Source organism: Pseudophryne corroboree, chromosome 5 (assembly GCF_028390025.1).
Source record: "Pseudophryne corroboree isolate aPseCor3 chromosome 5, aPseCor3.hap2, whole genome shotgun sequence".
Lineage (NCBI taxonomy): Eukaryota > Metazoa > Chordata > Amphibia > Anura > Myobatrachidae > Pseudophryne > Pseudophryne corroboree.
Genome location: NC_086448.1, coordinates 290,544,529 through 290,564,702, shown reverse-complemented (window position 1 = coordinate 290,564,702; position 20,174 = coordinate 290,544,529). Strand labels below are relative to the sequence as shown.

Here is a 20,174-nt window from a genome sequence, read left to right as displayed (position 1 = left end):
CAGGACCAATTTTTGTAGTTTATTAAATTATACCCCCTGGAGGTGCAACCCAAATTTTGACAGATTGTGTTTGGGCATTATCATTCACACTACGCAAGCCACACATTGGTAAAGATGTCATTATGTCAACCCATGAGGAAGGCAATGGTAGTTTGCCTTTGTAATGGCATTCTATATAGCAACAAAGAATATTGGGTCCTGTTCTTGCACAAAACATTTTCAGAAGTATCCATAAAGACCAATTATGAAGAACACAAACATGCGCAAACCCCTGGCTTCTATGGACTGCATCGGCTACAGCCCATAGAAGCCAGATTCTGCTGCTCCAAAGGCAACTCTCTGCTAATCACAGCCCGGTCTGGCAGTCCCGGAGGGAGGAAACACCTCCCAATGGGACTGCCTTGAGTGTTTGTGACTGACAGGTAGGACTTCCAATAGGAAGTCACTGCCAGTCACAGTGAAGCCAGGACAGTCACTGACTGCATCTGGCTTCTCTGACCCTAAGCTGGGTGGCGGATTTTACCAGAGGGGGCTACAGTCCTGCAGCCCATAGGTAAAATCTGCTACTGGTTCCAATCCATGAGAAAGCCAGAGTATCTAACAAAGAAGGTCATAATCACCAATGTAATGTCCAGACTGTTGGATGTACCACCCACAATAGAGTTTTGCAGTATACTGTATGTGGCAACATTTTCTATAATAATGACATACAAAAAACATTTAATTCGATTAGGCATTCATATACTGGCCACCAGGGATTTAATATGCAGGAGAGGAGGTGGGGTCGGGTGCTGCCCTTCCTGACAAATACATCTATCCAAAGGAAAATTGTTTGAAAATGGCCATTACTGTAGTCTTAATTCTTGCCTGCTGAGCAGCATAAAGCAACTTTGCTGGCTATAAAATCTAGAGCTAAAGATGCAGTGCTGTCCAGAAGTAAGTATTGCTAATAACATATGAAACACACATGCTGGTCATTTTCATAACTTGACCCAGGCCAAACAGATTGTATTATATGAGACAGCATCATTAAGTTGTTGTAATACCTGTTGCCAACTGTGGAGCTAAAGTAATTATACAACTTTTTTTTTACGGATGCAATACATGTTATCCATTTGTTATCTGGCACAATACACTATTGTAAGATACTATTTGATACTTCACTGGATTGTTTTCTTTACACCATGGACATTAAAGGGTACAGTAGATTTACTAGAGCTTCTACATTAAACAAGCAGTGATGTTGTCCTTAGCAACTAATCAGATTCTATCTGATACTTTACTAATAAATAAATAAATAAATGTTATTTTGTAGAATATTTAACATGCTAAAGTATCCCTTGGAGTTCATGTGCCACAGGTATGGGCTAATAATTCCATAATGCATTTTTGTTACGGCATATGGTGCAATTAGTAAATACGGGTCTAAAAGTATCTCTCTGCCTCAGTACAAATGTGGTCCTAGTGAAGACAGAAAATGACTATGCCGCTAAGGTGATGGGGTCATGTACCTATGCATTTGGCACCTATAGAATTTTTCTAGCTTAGCACAGCAAGGCTTAATGTTACACTGTTTATGACCCTAACAGGAACAACAAATATAACAAAATAAATGTGACAATGGTCACAAGTTCACAGCTACCATGAGTTAGTGTAATGTTTCCACACTTCCACGCTTGCACAGCAAGAGGGTAATGCAGCTTTTATACTCCCAAACTGATCAGCAAAGCTGTCATTTCAGTTAATTACTATCTTATTCTGTAAACAAGTCTGTACATTCTCCTAAGGTGGATGTTTTATGTGTGTCTGATGAGATCTAGAGCTTCTGAGAATCTGTCTAATGCTATTGTAAAACCTCATCAAGCCATTGATTCTCAGATCCTCCTTTTTAAGTGTTTTGCTTGTTTGTTGTCTGGGTTTTTCAACAGGCCTCTTTCATTATAATGGTGCTACTGTATGGGAGCAATATTCCGCAAGACAAAGGAAACAAGAGGCAGGAAAATAGTTTTACATCTAATTCCTTCAAAAACAGAAACTAGTGGTATTAAACCTGCTTAGAAATAAAGCTTTTATTGAAGATTAAAAAGCCTTCACTTGTGAAGAATCACTGTTGACTTTTATTTATGAAAGCAACAACCAAAAAGAAAGCCTCACGGTTTTAGAATACAATATATATATTATGCTATAAACATGTATGGCCTATAGGAATATGTCAGAAATATAAAAAATATGCTGAGATATAGGAGTTTCTTTCACCCTAAAAGTACTCTTCTGTAATTTCTGGAAGAAACCACAATTTTAGGGAAGTTATCCCGGAAGCCACTTACTTCCTGGGAGAAGTGGAGGGTCGGGGGGGGGGGGGATAATGAAATTAACCATGAATCACGCCAATTCATTGAGGGGGCAGGTCTGCTATTACACGATTAAGTGCTCCTGGCCCACTACCCCCCCCCCTCCCCCCTTCCACACACACACTCACACACACCACTAGGATTTCCTCCTGGATAGATCTTCTGGTGGTCATCTTCAAAAAGTAGCTGAGTAGGATTTCCTGAATCAGTGCTACAAATATTGATTAGGTGGTGGTCACTGCTGTTTGGACTTTAGTAGTGGGTAGTATAGAATGAAAAAGTATTCTTACAGCGAGAATATTGTAAATTAAAACTTTTCTCTAGACAGTGATCCACTAACACAAGACAAATAATTATACAGTACACACTCTAAATGCTTTACACATTTTTCAATTGTAGCCAAAATACACTCACCTCCATAATACATAGGGTAACACATACACAGGAGCTAGCTATTGAGCCACACCAAATAAACCTTAAATAGCCTTGATTGACAGCAGCGCCGTAACAGAGCTTCAGAGCCCTTGTGCCAGCCCCGCCTCCTAAGTACATAACATTCATCATGACATTGAAAAATGGGGATTGGGCTGCCAGCACTAAGAAGTGCAGCACCCCTAAGAGTGGCGCCTGTCTGGTGAGTCCAAAGGACTCTCTGGGGGGCACTGCCACAGCGATAGTGGCTGCTGCTGGCCACAAGCAAGGGCAGTGGGGCAACGATAGTGCTGCCAACAGAGCCCTGTGCTCTATGCAGCAGCACTGCTCATATACCACTAGTTATGGCCCTGATTGTCAGCAGTCATGACAACACAAGGCACTTTTATCTGATCAAACCAGCCTTATTTCACAAATGCTATCATTAGTCCTGTGTAACTAATCCAACTAATTTTTTTAAGCGTGAATGAGAAATACTATTGGCTTCTCTCATTGAGAAAAGTCTCTCTGCTACGTAAAAAAATCTCATAAAACCACGTCTTAAGAGTAAAGGGGGGTACTCACGGAGCGATCGCTGCTTAAAATCTAAGCAATCTGACTAGATTGCTTAGATTTTAAGCACGATCGCTCCGTGTGTAGCCCCCTCAGCGATAGCGATGCGCAGCCACGCGCATCGCTATCGCTGCTGCTAGATTGGCCTGCATGCAGGCCAATCTAGCGGGTCGCTCACTTCACCCGCTGGGTGAAGTGAGCGGCCCCCCCGTCTCCCCCCGCACGCTCAGCACAGATCGCGCTGTGCTGAGCGCCGGGAGAGATGTGTGCTGAGCGGTTCGCTCAGCACACATCTATCTGCCATCGGCCATATGCACAGACTTGACTAACACTGTAGTAGACGTGGTCTTGGCTGTGGACTATGATTTATGACCTCACTGAGCTTGGCCAAGAGTTATTGAAAGCAGGATGAAATGTGTGTTTGTTTTGGAATGGAAATAATCAATACTGTATACTGTATGACAATGACTTCAAATATATTGAATCTATTGAAATTTATGTTTAATTCCTAAGAATTCTTTATAAAATGTTATCTTAGCCCCATATTGAATTATGTTTAACTTGGCCATGGTGGTTCAGATTAGGCATTTTAGCGTGAGCTAATACATCTTTCTGAAGGAACCATTGTCAACAGTTGAGAAATTTATAAAAGTGCATTAATACATCCCTTTTACCACTATTACATGTCTGCTGGAAGTTTACTGGAATTACTACCATCACACTACTTGTTACCTCTTATTGGAGCAAACATTCCTATCAGATGCTTTGTCATCCTTTGCTGCAGCAGGGAAACCATGTCCGCAGCAGACAAGCAAAGCAACATTTATCATCTGCCATTCCCAGAAATGTATAGATACTATAGATCTCATATTTTGAGAAATGTGCAGGGAAAGCACCTTCTATTCATCTTTCTGTATATGCTCCATTGTAATCATTTGTATATTTATTTATTTATTTACTATCTATTAAGAAGGGATTAAAACACCAGTTGTATTGATTTTGTGTTATACTCAATTCATGTAATGTATATCAAGATAACTATAATTTGCAGTGATATAGACTGCAGATTGTTTGCTGATATGCAGTTGTAATCTTCCAGAGCCTAATTATCTACCTAATTAAGCATTTAAATTGTTGTATAAATGGTATTGATTTCATAATTATTGTAGTCATATTTAGGTATTTCATTATTTAACGTTATGATAGCCGCTGACACACCAGCGCTAGCCATAATTCCCAAAACGTGAAAGCAAGGTGATGCATTTATTTCAATTTCTTTCCTAGAAATGGGTCCACAGTGCAGATCTTGGTAGTGCAAATACAGCTTTGAAAACTCTAGGCTTTGATTTGTGTATGTCTATCTGAATATTTGCTACCTAACTCAGCGTAGGTTTGCAGCACAAGAGGGTCGCAATTGTGAAGGATTTGGGCAGAGCAAAGGCTTGTCTACTGATATACAGAGAAGGTGAATCAGTGCATCTAATTTATATAACTGTGTGGAAAACATGTTTTCTTTTCCAGAGCAAGTATAAAAAAATAAATGGTATAAAAGGTTGGAGGTTTAGCATTGGTCCAGGTATTTCTCTGCCATGAACAGCCATATCCACTCATAAAAATGATATAAATTTAGCATCAGTTCTAGTGATTTGCCATTGTCTTACACTTTTATTAAAAAGAATTTCTACATGCACTTCGAATTTCCAGGACTACTCAGTAATGTAATAATATACTTCACACAAAAAAAGTACATACAGTACTTGCCAATTATCACGGAAGTTACGGGAGACTCACAAATGCGCAGGGAGCCCACCTTGTCCCTCCAGAAGAGTCGGTCCATCCCAACTACCTAGTAAAGTGGGCAGGATGACGGACAAAGGGACGGAAATCGGGGTCCAAAAGGATAGGGCAGAACCTATATGCAGTGGCACAGAGAGAGGGGGGGAGGGTACAAATGACCTGGGCCCAGGTCTGATGGAGGGGCCCAGTGGGGGCCCAGGTCCACGCCTTCTGTGATTAGGCCTTGCTCCCTGAAAAGTACCTGGGCACAGCCAGGCTCTCTACAGCCCTGGCTGGGAGGCATGCCATGCTCCTGTGAGTGGGTGCTTCTCATGTGCTAGACACGCCCCAAAAGAGGTGTGGCTATGCCCCGAGCATGCTGTGGTTACACCCCCTCCAAGGGGGGAGGGCAGCATTGTTGTGCTGGGGCCCAGGATTTCTCTTGGCAACCCTGCCTATTAGAGATGTGCACCGGAAATTTTTCGGGTTTTGTGTTTTGGTTTTGGAGTCGGTTCCGCTGCCATGTTTTGGATTCGGACGCGTTTTGGCAAAACATCCCTGAAAATTTTTTGACGGATTCGGGTGTGTTTTGGATTCGGGTGTTTTTTTTTCAAAAAACCCTCAAAAACAGCTTAAATCATAGAATTTGGGGGTAATTTTGATCCTATACTATTATTAACCTCAATAACCATAATTTCCACTAATTTCCACTCTTTTCTGAACACCTCACACCTCACAATATTATTTTTAGTCCTAAAATTTGCAGCAAGGTCGCTGGATGACTAAGCTAAGCGACCCAAGAGGGCGGCACAAACACCTGGCCCATCTAGGAGTGGCACTGCAATGTCAGACAGGATGGCACTTAAAAAAATTGTCCCCAAACAGCACATGATGCAAAGAAAAGAGAAAAAGAGGTGCACTGTGGTCGCTGGACAGCTAAGCTAAGCGACACAAACACCTCAATATCACAGGAATTATTTGTTCTAATCAATTGTATTATTGGTCCAAATCACTGGAAGAAAATGACAAAATCACAGGAATTATTCGTTCTAATCAATGGTATTATTGGTCCAAATCACTGGAAGAAAATGACAAAATCACTGGAATTATATGGCAGTAATGTCGGGAATTATATAAAATGGCAGTACCACTGGACATATATGAAAGTGTCAGACAGGATGGCACTTAGAAAAATAGTCCCCAAACAGCACATGATGCAAAGAAAAGAGAAAAAGAGGTGCACTGTGGTCTCTGGACAACTAAGCTAAGCGACCCAAACACCTCAATATCACAGGAATTATTCGTTCAATCAATGGTATTATTGGTCCAAATCACTGGAAGAAAATGACAAAATCACAGGAATTATTTGTTCTAATCAATGGTATTATTGGTCCAAATCACTGGAAGAAAATGACAAAATCACTGGAATTATATGGCAGTAATGTCGGGAATTATATAAAATGGCAGTACCACTGGACATATATGAAAGTGTCAGACAGGATGGCACTTAGAAAAATAGTCCCCAAACAGCACATGATGCAAAGAAAAGAGAAAAAGAGGTGCACTGTGGTCTCTGGACAACTAAGCTAAGCGACCCAAACACCTCAATATCACAGGAATTATTCGTTCAATCAATGGTATTATTGGTTCAAATCACTGGAAGAAAATGACAAAATCACAGGAATTATTTGTTCTAATCAATGGTATTATTGGTCCAAATCACTGGAAGAAAATGACAAAATCACAGGAATTATTCGTTCTAATCAATGGTATTATTGGTCCAAATCACTGGAAGAAAATGACAAAATCACAGGAATTATTCGTCCTAATCAATGGTATTATTGGTCCAAATCACTGGAAGAAAATGACAAAATCACAGGAATTATTCGTTCTAATCAATGGTATTATTGGTCCAAATCACTGGAAGAAAATGACAAAATCACAGGATTATTCGTTCTAATCAATGGTATTATTGGTCCAAATCACTGGAAGAAAATGACAAAATCACAGGAATTATTCGTTCTAATCAATGGTATTATTGGTCCAAATCACTGGAAGAAAATGACAAAATCACTGGAATCATTTGGCAAGATCACTGTAATTAATAATTAATTATAAATCACTGATATTAATTGGTAAAATCTCGCTATCGCCTGCCTAATGAAGTGGAATCTAGATGGGATTTTGTACCAGGGACACAATAACTTCATCAATTGTCTAAATCCCAATGCACTAATGGCGGAAAACGGGCACACGTCTAACAGCGCACTGATTATACTGATCAATCACTGATTATACTGAGCACTGATTTTACTGAGCACTGATGATACTACGGAGAACTTACACTGAGCAGCGAGAACAGCACTGGACTATTGTACTGTAGTATACTGGTCACCACAATGCTGCACTGTACTACTATATACTGCTCACAACAATGCAGCACAGATATGGATACTTGAAGTGACACGGAGCTGCAAGATACAGCAATGGCCTACTGTACTGTACAACTATATACTGTTGGTCACCAAAATGCTGCACTGTACTACTATATATACTGCTCACAAAAATGCAGCACAGATATGGAATGGATACTTGCAGGGACACAGAGCTGCAAGATACAGCAATGGTCTACTGTACTGTACAACTATATACTGTTGGTCACCAAAATGCTGCACTGTACTACTATATATACTGCTCACAAAAATGCAGCACATATATGGAATGGATACTTGCAGTGACACAGAGCTGCAAGATACAGCAATGGTCTACTGTACTGTACAACTATATACTGTTGGTCACCAAAATGCAGCACACTGAGCACAGATATTTGCAGCACACTGAGCACAGATATTTGCAGCACACTGAGCACAGATATGGAGCTTTTCAGGCAGAGAACGTAGCCACGTCCTCTCCGTTCAATCTCCAATGCACGAGTGAAAATGGCGGAGACACGCGGCTCTTTATATAGAATACGAATCTTGCAAGAATCCGACAGCGGGATGATGACGTTCGGCCGCGTTCGGGTTAACCGAGCAAGGCGGGAAGATCCAAGGCTGCCTCGGACCTGAGTAAAATAGGTGAAGTTCGGGGGGGTTCGGATCTCAACGAACCGAACCTGCTCATCTCTACTGCCTATATCACATAATTCTATGAGAAATGTGTTACTTTTGTCCGGCAACCTCTTTGGAGACCTGCATTATGTAACAAGAGGTGGTATCTAATGAGGCAAAGCACCCAGCATTGCCGCATCAGCTGTCTCCTGCATCTCCCCTCTGGAGAGAAATGAAAAGTAGGTTAAGTATGTAAAAGTTCTACATGCGATGACGACAGTAGTCAGTGTCATTCACTGCATTATTTACTCTTTGCACGCACCTCCCGAAACCCCCTGAGTGACAAAAAACGGGGGTAGGCAAGCAAAGCCCCGGCCCTCCCATGAAGCCCCACCCTTTTTTCTGGCAGTGCCGCACAGGGTGTACAAGGCGTAAGTGACGCCTCTGGTGTACCCCCCTTTAGTAAGAGATTATGTACTCCTCACAGCATGACCCCTGGAAGCAAATTCTGTATCTTTAGATCCCAAAAAACAGATCTCCTTTATGAGTCATCTTTTGTCCTGGGCAGAGGCATAACTAGGGTTTTTGCAGCCCAGGGCAAGATGAAGAGTGGCGCCCCCACCCCCCAAAAGAAATATATACACCCAAAAAAAGTATGTGCGCACGCAACAGGCACCCGCCTAAAAATGGGCATAGCCACACAGTAAAAGGGCGTGGTCACATACCAGAAGGGGCGTGGCCACTGAAATGGGGCGTGTCAACATGACTATCACCTCCCCCTTTTGTCGTCTCTCAGCACACTATCACCTCCCCCTTCCCCCTTGTGTCGTCTTTCAGCACACTATCACCTATAGATAGAAAAAATTACCAAGTTGCGCTAGACAATCAAATAAAAAAGCATTTATTTTAATGCATAAAATGTATTATGATAACAACAATTCTCCCGGGAGTAAAATACACACTTTAGAATGACATCTCTATAACTGTAGACCTACTGCTAATTTTATAACAGAAGTACAAATGAGTACTATTCCAGAGCTTATGACCCCAGGGATATCACTTTAAATAGAATATTACCAACAGAAATGAATATTATCTGTTAAAAGAAAAAATAAATAAAAAATAAAAAGTCTGTGTTGACATACATAAACTCACTTGGTCCACATGAATACCGAACAGTCCTGATCATTGATAACTGTAAGCTTAATCCAATGATCCTGTAGTAGACCGGACTTTTATAACATAAAATAGAAACTTATGTAGTTGATGCTGTGAGCAAATGCATAATTGGTAAACCACTGGCCGCTGTGACAAGGGGGAGAGCCCGGAGCAATGTTGCTGCGGTCAGCCGATGGCTCCTGCATGGGGAGTGGAAATCCGTACCTGAAGTGACCGCCGGACTGGATGAAATGCGGCTGTGTATAGCTGACACGCGGCTGCAGTATCCTGACGGTTGGCTGTTACCTTGCGTGGTACAATGTATGGGCTCTCAACAGCAGGCGGCTGACCTGTGCTCCCACGGGCAGCTCCGATTGAGCCTCCCTGCAATTGCCAGTGTGTATACAAGGTGGATGAACACTCAGGCGGCGGCTGGTCCGTAATCAGTGGTATACCGTAGTAGCAATATTTAAGAAGATAGCTGATCTCCCGCACAGAGTAAAGCTGGATGAGGCTCCAAGTGAAGTTAGCAACAATAAGCACCTGTATCCTAACGCGTTTCAACGCCAGCAGGGCGTCTTCTTCCAAAGGCCGGTATCACCTATCCCTTGTGTCATCTCTCAGCACACTATCATTCAATTTTTGCACATTACTGCAGTAGAGTCCCCTTTTTACACAGTACACAGGCAGAGTCCCCTTTTTACACAGTACACACAGTGCCAGATACAGATTACCGCACAGTGCTGGATACATATTACCCCACAGTGCCAGACGCATATTGCCCCACATTGCTAGATACAAATTGCCCCACAGTGCCAGATACACATAACCCCACAGTGCCAGATGCATATTACCCCACAGTGCCAGATACACATTGCCCCACAGTGCCAGATACACATTGCCCCACAGTGCCAGATACACATTGCCCCACAGTGCCAGATACACATTGCCCCAAAGTGCCAGATACACATTGCCCCACAGTGCCAGATACACATTGCCCCACAGTGCCAGATACACATTGCCCCACAGTGCCAGATACACATTGCCCCACAGTACCAGATACACATAACCCCACAGTGCCAGATACATATTACCCCAAATTGCCAGATGCACGTTGCCCCACAGTGCCAGAAACACATTGCCCCACAGTGCCAGAAACACATTGCCCCACAGTGCCAGATACATATTACCCAACAGTGCCAGATACATATTACCCAACAGTGCCAGATACATATTACCCCATAGTGCCAGATACACGTTGCCCCACAGTGCCAGATACACGTTGCCCCACAGTGCCAGATACACATTGCCGCACAGTGCCAGATACAGATTACCCTGCTCGACCCCCCTTAGTTACGCCTCTGGTCCTGGATGTGATAGACCTGTAGGCAAGCAATCCCAGAAGTAATAATAAGGTAAACCACTTCCTATGGGACAAGTTATTTGACACTGTTGCCAGGGATTCCCTGAAATAGTGGTTACAATCCTCAATCTCTTGTCCTTGAAACCTGATTTTAGGACAAAAAAAAATTGGTGTACCGTAGGTCATTTGCATCTTTTATAGAAGCCTGAGAAAAGAGGGTCTGCCAGCTGCTTTTCTCAGGGTTAAAATACGTGAAGAGCAATGTTCTGAGTCCATTTTGTGAGGAGAAGCTGCATGACTGAGATACATCAAAACAATAACTTCTTGTAATCTCTTCTACAGCGGAAGTTCATAATTCCTCTATTGTAAATGTTTTTAATTTCTGATTTTTATTCCCTTTTTTTTCTTGGATCTAAATTTGCATATCTATATTCTGTGTGTCTTTTAGTAATAATTTTTGTACAGAAGTGTCCTCACTCATTTAACCTCAATACACCATGCATCAATAGATGTTTAACAGGAGTGAGCCAACAGGTCTCTTGTGACTCTGCTTGTGCTGAGAGTCTTTTTTTGCCCAAAAGTGCATCTTAGTCGCAATGCAATGCGACTAGGACACACAAGGAGACTTTGCTGATTAAGCTGATATGTGACATACTGTATGTACAGCTTGGTGTGACTGAGTCTGTATATGAAGCGCAATGGAAAAGAGTTGAGGCTGCACATACAGATTCAGAGACTCAGTCGCACACAGATTTACAAGTGTCACATATCAAATTAATCAGCGCAGTCTCCTGGTGTGCTCTAGTTATATCACAAAGCAATAAAAGGCGTCTTTCCGAGTTGATCATGTTAAATCTGTTACTTATATTTCAATAAGAGTATTTAATGTAACCAGGACACAGGGAGTGTTGCATGCTACTTTACTGGAGAAGAACAGGAAACTAAAGAACACAGAAATAGATTCATACACCAACTAATACAAATACAAAATAAGATCCGTTGTAACCTTCCACCAGAACACACATACAGCAATGGGAACTATATACACCACACTCCTCCCAACTTAGATAAATGCAGACATGAAAATGTTAGCACTAAGCAATGTATATGTTACCCCAGAAGGCTACAAATCAAGCCTTTGAGGTGCCTTACGATCTCTGTCTGGATACCGATGTTTAACTCCCAGAGTGACTGGCTGCTCCACAGAAATCACACTAGAAGGTTCAGGATCAGTTGTTACTAAGGGAACCTCATGTTCAGGTGACTCCATAGCAGGTTTGGGAACAGTCTCTGTATCTGACCCAGAGGGGTACATTTCCTCCACAGTGTCAGGAACAGTCTCTGTATCAGTTCCAGAGGGGTATACATAAACCCCCACATCACTGGCTTGACTATGTCCAACTGTCGACGTACAGTCAGTTTGCCTCCGAGCCTCAATGATTTGATCAATGTGGCGACGCCACAATCCTCCTCCAACTTCAATCACGTACATCAGAGGGCCGGATTTGGAAGAAACTATTCCCGGTTGCCATTTGTCTCCTCTATAATCACAGACCAGAACCTCTTGGCCAATGTGGAAGAACCGAGTAGGTTTCTGATAAACTGATTGAAACTGTTTGTTATGTACCTTCCGCCTTACATCCGGTTTTATCAAGTCCCACTGAGACCGTAAGTTCCGTTGCATAAATAGCACCGCAGGAGGCTGACCGGTAGTGGAGTGCTCAGTCCTACGATATATAAACAAGAAGTTGTCAATCTTGTGTTGCAAAGTTAGATGTTCATGGTGCATGGACTTGATAGCTTTTTTGAATGTTTGGACAAATCTCTCAGCCAAACCGTTAGTGGCTGGATGGTGTGGAGCTGATGTAAAATGTTTAATTCCATTGTCTTGCATGAACTTTTTGAATTCCATGGACACAAACTGTGGCCCATTGTCACTGCACACTTGCTCCGGTAGACCATTTCTAGCAAAGATGGTTCGCAGCACAGCAATTGTTTTCTCAGAAGTAGTGGATTTCATCTTTATTACCTCTGGCCATTTTGAATGAGCGTCCACTGCAATAAGAAACATACAATCCATGAATGGACCAGCAAAGTCAATATGTACCTGCTGCCATGGAGATGAAGGCCATTCCCAGGGGTGTAACGGGGCTAAAGGTGGTGCATTTTGAACTCTTTGACATCCTTCACACCCTTTTGTCAAAGTTTCAATTTGACCATCGATTCCTGGCCACCATACATAGCTTCTAGCAAAATTCTTCATTTTTACTGTGCCTAGGTGACCCTCATGCAAATTTTCCAAAACTCTGTTTCGCAGTTTAGGTGGTATTACCACTCGTGACCCACACAATAGAGTTCCTTGACAGACAGAAAGCTGATCTCTCCTGCCCGAAAACCCATAATATTGAGCATCGCCATGTTTAGGCCAACCTTTGAGAGTTAAGTCCATTACTTTTGATAGTACCGGGTCTTTCCTTGTTTCCCGATTGATCGTGGCATTGGTAATAGGTAGCTGTTCCATCAACATATTGTGATACACTTCCAGGGGGTCTCCATCACTGTCCTCCTCACTTTGGGGCATGGGAGAATGTGATAGACCATCAGCGTTGCCATGTAGTTTTGTTCCTTTAAACTTAATGTCATATGTATGAGCACCCAGGAATAATAACCAACATTGAAGCCGAGCTGCAGTCATGGCTGGGACTCCCTTGTGGGGGTTAAAAATTGATACCAGTGGTTGATGATCCGTAATTAATGTAAACCTTTGCCCATACAAAAATTGATGAAATTTCTTCACTCCCCATACTAAACTTAAGGCCTCTCGGTCAATTTGCGCATAATTCTTCTCTGCCACTGTCAAAGACCGTGAAGCAAACTCTATTGGCTTCTCGCTACCATCTCTCAGTTGATGTGATAACACTGCTCCAATGCCGTACGGTGAAGCATCACACGCCAGCCTGATGGGTAGTTTCGGATCAAAATGAGTAAGGACTTTATCAGATGTAATCAATCTTTTTGTTTCTGAGAATGGTTTCTCACAGTCTTTTGTCCACTTCCATCGTGCATTTTTCTGTAGTAGGGCATTTAGCGGGTGTATTACTGTGGAGAGGTCTGGTAAGAACTTGTGATAATAATTAACTAGGCCCAGGTAAGATCTCAGTTGTGACACAGACTGTGGCTGGGATGCTTGTAGTACTGCCTCAATTTAATCATTTGATTTGTGCAGGCCTTCTCTATCAATCACATGTCCACAATATGAAATGCTTTCTTAGAAAAATGCACATTTATCTTTATTTACTCTGAGTCCATATTCCTGTTGTCGGGTTAATACTTTTTCCAGATTATTTAAGTGGTCCACATCATCTTTGCCTGTTACAATTATATCATCCAGGTAACATTGCGTACCTGGTATTCCTTGTAGGACTTGATTCATTGCTCTCTGCCATAATGCAGGGGTAGAAGAAAGTCCAAATACCAGACGGTTATATTGTAATAAACCTTTGTGAGTATTGATGGTTAAATATTTCTTAGATGCCTCCTCAATTTCCATTTGCAAGTACGCTTGAGCTAGGTAAATTTTGGAGAAGCGGTCGCCCCCTGAGAGAGCTGCAAAGATGTCCTCTATTTTAGGCAAAGGATACTGCACAGTCTGTAGTACTGGATTTATTGTCATTTTGAAATCTCCGCAAATACGGATACTTCCCATTTTGTCTTTCTTTACTATCGGAACTATGGGCGTAGCCCATTCACTCCATTCCACTGGGGAGAGTATACCATAGTCTTCCAGTTTCCGTAGTTCCTCCTCAACCGCTGGTCGGATGGCATAAGGTACTGTGCAAGCTTTACAAAACTTTGGAACGGCATGTGGATCCAACTCTATACTGGCCTTAATGTCCTTTAACGTGCCTATCCCTGGTTGGAAAATGGGTTGTGCGGCAGCTAACAATTTAGAAAGTTCCTTAATAGCTGCGTCATTGTTGGATACATCAGATGCAGTAGATTGTAGCCTGTGAATGGAATGCCAGTCAAGTTGGATTTTCCTTATCCATTCGCGGCCCAATAATGCCGGTCCACCATGTGGAAGTATGTACAAATACAGCTTATGGGTATTGCCTTTGTATTTCACATAAACTTTTATTTTTCCCAATGGGGACACCAGTTCACCCGTATATGTGCAGAGTTTTACGGATGTTTTCTTTAAAGGAATAGCAGCAAACAGGTGTTTGTAATCACTTGCATTTAGCACTGACAGAGCAGAGCCTGTGTCTAATTCCATTTTTAAGTCAATACCTGCTACTTCCAAAGTGACCCAAATCACTTGACGCTCTTTTGCCGTCTTGGAGTGCATCTCTAGGCTGCATAACCCTTTTTCTGTACCAGTACTATCAGTAGAGTCTGATTAATTGTCGGCTACTTTATGTACCTGGGATGTTGTATATTTTCTCCCGGGAACTTTGGATACTTGCGAGCGGTTTGGTGTTTTCCCTGACTGGCAGACCCTTTCAATATGGCCTCTTTTCTTACATTTTCTACACACTTTGGGGTAAATTTACTAAGGTGGGAGTTTTTTAGAACTGGTGATGTTGCCTATAGCAACCAATCAGATTCTATCTATTATCTTCTAGAAGCAGCTTGATAAATGTTAAGTAGAATCTGATTGGTTGCTATGGGCAACATCACTAGTTCTAAAAAAAACTCACACCTTAGTAAATTTACCCCTTTGTCTTTAAACCAGCACTGACTGGTATCATGTGAGGACTTCCCACAGCAAACACAGGACTGTCTCTGATACAAATGAACTGGATTGGGAGTACATTCTGGTGCCTTTTGCTGCAATTCTGATGCATCCCTGGTTGCAGTCTCCAGTGAAATAGCTATGGCCAGTGCTCGCTCTAAGGTCAGGTCAGGCTCAGCCAGCAATTTCTTTTGTGTACTTGCACTTTTCATCCCACAAACTAAACGGTCTCTTAGAGCATCTGATAACCCTGCTCCAAATGCACAATGGCCCTCATTCCGAGTTGTTCGCTCGCAAGCTGCTTTTAGCAGCATTGCACACGCTAAGCTGCCGCCTACTGGGAGTGAATCTTAGCTTAGCAAAATTGCGAACGAAAGGTTCTCAAAATTGCGAATAGAAATTTCTAAGCAGTTTCTGAGTAGCTCGAGACTTACTCTGCTACTGCGATCAGTTCAGTCAGTTTCGTTCCTGGTTTGATGTCACAAACACACCCAGCGTTCGCCCAGACACTCCCCCGTTTCTCCAGCCACTCCCGCGTTTTTCCCAGAAACGGCAACGTTTTTTCACACACTCCCATAAAACGGCCAGTTTCCGCCCAGAAACACCCACTTCCTGTCAATCACACTACAATCAGCAGAACGAAGAAAAAACCTCGTAATGCCGTGAGTAAAATACCAAACTTCTTAGCATATTTACTTGGTGCAGTCGCAGTGCGAACATTGCGCATGCGCAGATGGCGGAAAATCGATGCGATGCGAAGAAAATTACTGAGCGAACAACTCGGAATGAGGGCCAATGTTCAGATAACTTCCGCAGCTCTGCAATGTATTTAGAAATGCTTTCACTTTCACATTGATTCCTTCTGTGAAACCTGAATCTTTCAGCAATCACTAATGGTTTGGGGTTTAAGTGCTTTTGTAAAATGTCCACAATGTCAGTAAAAGACTTGTTGGCTGGCTTCTCAGGTGCTATTAAACTCCTCAGCAGACTGTATGTTTGGGCACCCATTACGCTGAGTAATACTGGAACCTTCCTGTCTCCTTGCACTGCGTTAACACAATACAACTCCACTCTCTTAATATATGTAGCCCAGTCCTCTATAGTACCATCAAATGCAGCTTTTGTGCCAATATATCCTGATATCTTTTCTTTACACTTAGTCCTCCCTTCCTTAGAAAATTAATATATAACTCACGTGCTCCTTTTTTTCAAGTTAGGTGCTGCTGGCAGTCTGAATGAGTTGTTCCTGTTTGCACCCCACAATTGTGCTGTGTCAGCCCACTGGTGCTCCACTGATACCTGGAGCCATGCTGAAGAACAGTTTAATCCTCGTCGCCAGTGTTAAATCTGTTACTTATATTTCAATAAGAGTATTTAATGTAACCAGGACACAGGGAGTGTTGCATGCTTCTTTACTGGAGAAGAACAGGAAACTAAAGAACACAGAAATAGATTCATACACCAACTAATACAAATACAAAATAAGATCCGTTGTAACCTTCCACCAGAACACATATACAGCAATGGGAACTATATACACCACAGATCGTAGCTGTGCTAAATTTAGCACAGCTACGATCATCTTCCCAGACATGCAGGGGAACTCCCAGCACAGGGCTAGTCCGCCCCGCATGTCAGTCCCCCCCCCCCCCCCGCGCACAAGTACAAAAGCATCGCACAGCGGGGATGCTTTTGTACTTGAAGAGTAACTCCCAGCCAGCACAGCTCCTGCGCAGGGCCGTTTCTAGACAATTTGGCTCCCAGTGCGAGATTTCAAAATGTGCCCCCCCCCCCCATTTGCTCTAAAAAAAATTGCGTGCCCCCCCCCCCATATAGCCACAAAAAGAAAAAGCATGTGCGCGCCTAAGGCGCGCACGCTCCCGACAAGGGCGTGTGGCCTGATTAAAATGGGTGTGGTCTCATTAAAGTGGGCGTGGCCTCATCTGATATCCCACCCACCACAGGGGGGGGGGAAATCCCCTTTTTACACATTACAGCAGGCAAGTGTCCCCATATTACACAGCGCGGCAGGCAGGTGTCCGCATTTTACACAGCGCGGCAGGCAGGTATCCCCATTTTACACAGCGCGGCAGGCAGGTATCCCTATTTTACACAGTGCGGCAAGCAGGTATCCCCATTTTACACAGTGCGGCAGGCAGGTATCCCCATTTTACACAGTACGGTAGGCAGATATCCCCATTTTACACAGTACGCAGGCAGGTGCCCCCATTTTACACAGTGCGGCAGGCAGGTATCCCCATTTTACACAGTGCGGCAGGCAGGTATCCCCATAGGCAGGTATCCCCATTTTACACAGTACGCAGGCAGGTGCCCCCATTTTACACAGTGCAGCAGGTAGGTATTCCCATATTACACATTACGCAGGCAGGTGCCCCATTTTACACAGTGCGGCAGGCAGGTATTCCCATATTACACATTACGCAGGCAGTAGTCCCCATTTTACACAGTGCGGCAGGCAGGTATCTCCATAGGCAGGTGTCCCCATTTTACACAGTGCGGCAGGCAGGTATCCCCATAGGCAGGTGTCCCCATTTTACACAGTACGCAGGCAGGTGTCCCCATTTTACACAGTGCAGCAGGCAGGTATTCCCATATTACACATTACGCAGGCAGGTGCCCCCATTTTACACAGTGCGGCAGGCAGATATCCCCATAGGCAGGTGCCCCCATTTTACACAGTGCGGCAGGCAGGTATCCCCATAGGCAGGTGCCCCCATTTTACACAGTGCGGCAGGCAGGTATCCCCATAGGCAGGTGTCCCCATTTTACACAGTGCGGCAGGCAGGTTTCAAGTGGGGGGGAAGGAAGGGGGAGAGAGAATACTTACGTGACGTCTTCCCGCTCTTCGGTCCCGCCGACTCACGTCCCTCGCGCCGCCGGCCGCCTCCTCCATCCATGCATTCTCCTTATCGCCTCTCCCCGTGCGCTCCTGCTCGGGGGGCGGAGCTTCACGGAATGACGCGTTTGCGTCGTGACGTCACAACGCAACGCGTCATTCCGTGAAACTCTGCCCCCCGAGCAGGAGCGCTCGGGAAGAGGCGATAACGAGTAACAAAGTGCCGCGGCGGGCGCCCCGTGCGGTTGCACGGCTCGCCCGCCGCTAGAAACGGCACTGCTCCTGCGGCTGGCCGGGAGTTAGTCGTCGCTGCCTCGGGACGCAGCGGCTGTATGTGATGTCACGCAGCCACTGTGGCCCGCCCCCCGCATGGTCTGGCCACGCCTGCGTTGGCCGGACCGCGCCCCGAAAACGACAGCTACACACCGCAGTGCCGCCGCCCCCCTCCTGCCCAGCGAACGCTTCTGCCTGTCAATCAGGCAGAGGCGATCGCTAGGTAACGATGACCTGCGGCCGTCTGGCATGCGCCAGTGCACTGCGGTGCCGGCGCATGTGCAGTTCCAACCCAAATGCTGCGCATCGAACAACTGCAGCGTGCGGTCAGGTCGGAATGACCCCCTAAGATACATCTTCTGGCAAAAAAGATCTTTAGCACAAGCAGAGTCTCATGAGACCTGGTGCACAGAGAGGGGCTGCTTTAAGCCTTTAAAATCTTTTTTTTATTTTTTATTAAACTACATTTAATTCTAGAGTATTTCTCTGTGTTCTTTGATGAACCTAGAAGCCTGTGGGGCCATGCTATATGCCAATGTGAAGGTAAGTGTGAAATGTTAATAAACGTGTGCAGGAGAAAATAAGGGCTCCAAATGAATCCTTCACGATCGCCTCTTGACTTGTGTTATTAACTGTGAGTGCTGATAAATCTGGGCCCTATCTGGGGATGACCTGCTTCAATGAAATATTGGTGGTAGCAGTGGGAAGATAATATATTTTAATTATAAGAACTTAATAACCCTTTCACATCGCACAAATAACCTGGTATCGACCCGGCATATTGCCGGGTCAACACGGGTCAGTGTGCGGTGTGAAAGGGCCATGTCCGAATTCCCGGGTCGAAAGCAGTGTTATTCCCAGGTTTAATACCGGGTCAGTGGCAGCGTAAATGGATTCCCAGGTCGACCCGTTAACTAGATAGGGAGAGGTGGCGCAGAGATGAGCTCATCTCCCAGCGCTGGTTCCGCAGCCACTGCCGGCTCTGCCCTCCGCTGCTACAGCAACCGACCCGGTCGGGAAGCCAGCAGATAGTCTCCAATGCCGGATAACAACCAGAAGGACCTGTTTCCAATTCCCGGGTGGGATCCGGCATTGGAGGTGTGAAAGGGGTTTTAGTGAGTTAGTTATGTTTGATTCATGAGAAGGTCAGAATTCTCGTTGACTAGAGACTACGTTCAAGGCTTACCATATTTCAAAAGGCATACAGTGCAAATAATTTCTTCCCCTCCCTTTTCCTCATTTATCTTTACTATTTATTTGTCAAAAGTGAGATTCAAGATGGTAGATGAGTATAAGGAGTTAATAAAGGAGGAAAGTGTGAAGAAAGAGGAATTGTTGGCTCTGGCAAGAATAGAAATTAACTGATGCGGTTGCTCATGGAGGTGGATCAGAATACAGGTGTCAGAGGAAGCCAGGCATGGGCCACCACTGTTTCATTTGGCACTGTGGAGAATCTAGCCTTGAACAGGTACTTACAAACTGTCCTCAAACGTGTGTAGGATACTGTACAATCTTTCTCTCTTGGTATTATTAGAAAGTGATTTGGGAAGGATGAGGTGTGCATATGTATCGGAGTATGACGTCACTGCTGAAATGTCACAATTTAACCCTGTTCCTTCCCAGGTGT

General features: G+C 44.0%; 2 long non-coding RNA genes across 3 annotated transcripts in view; one reads left to right on the top strand and one right to left on the bottom strand.

Annotated features, from left to right (window-relative positions):
• The window catches only part of LOC134927646 (uncharacterized), an 84,221-nt gene extending 67,291 nt beyond the window's left edge, over window positions 1-16,930 (bottom strand). The window contains exon 1 of the long non-coding RNA XR_010177693.1: window positions 16,613-16,930. This is a non-coding gene — a long non-coding RNA (uncharacterized LOC134927646). The remainder of the gene's footprint in view (window positions 1-16,612) is intronic.
• LOC134927647 (uncharacterized) overlaps window positions 1-20,174 on the top strand; it is an 83,200-nt gene that overhangs the window by 19,575 nt on the left and 43,451 nt on the right. The window contains exon 3 of one of the 2 annotated variants that reach the window (XR_010177695.1): window positions 19,815-19,995. The exons of the other annotated variant lie outside the window; for it this stretch is intronic. This is a non-coding gene — a long non-coding RNA (uncharacterized LOC134927647). Of the gene's footprint in view, window positions 1-19,814; window positions 19,996-20,174 lie in introns of those variants that run through there. 2 annotated transcript variants of the gene reach the window in all.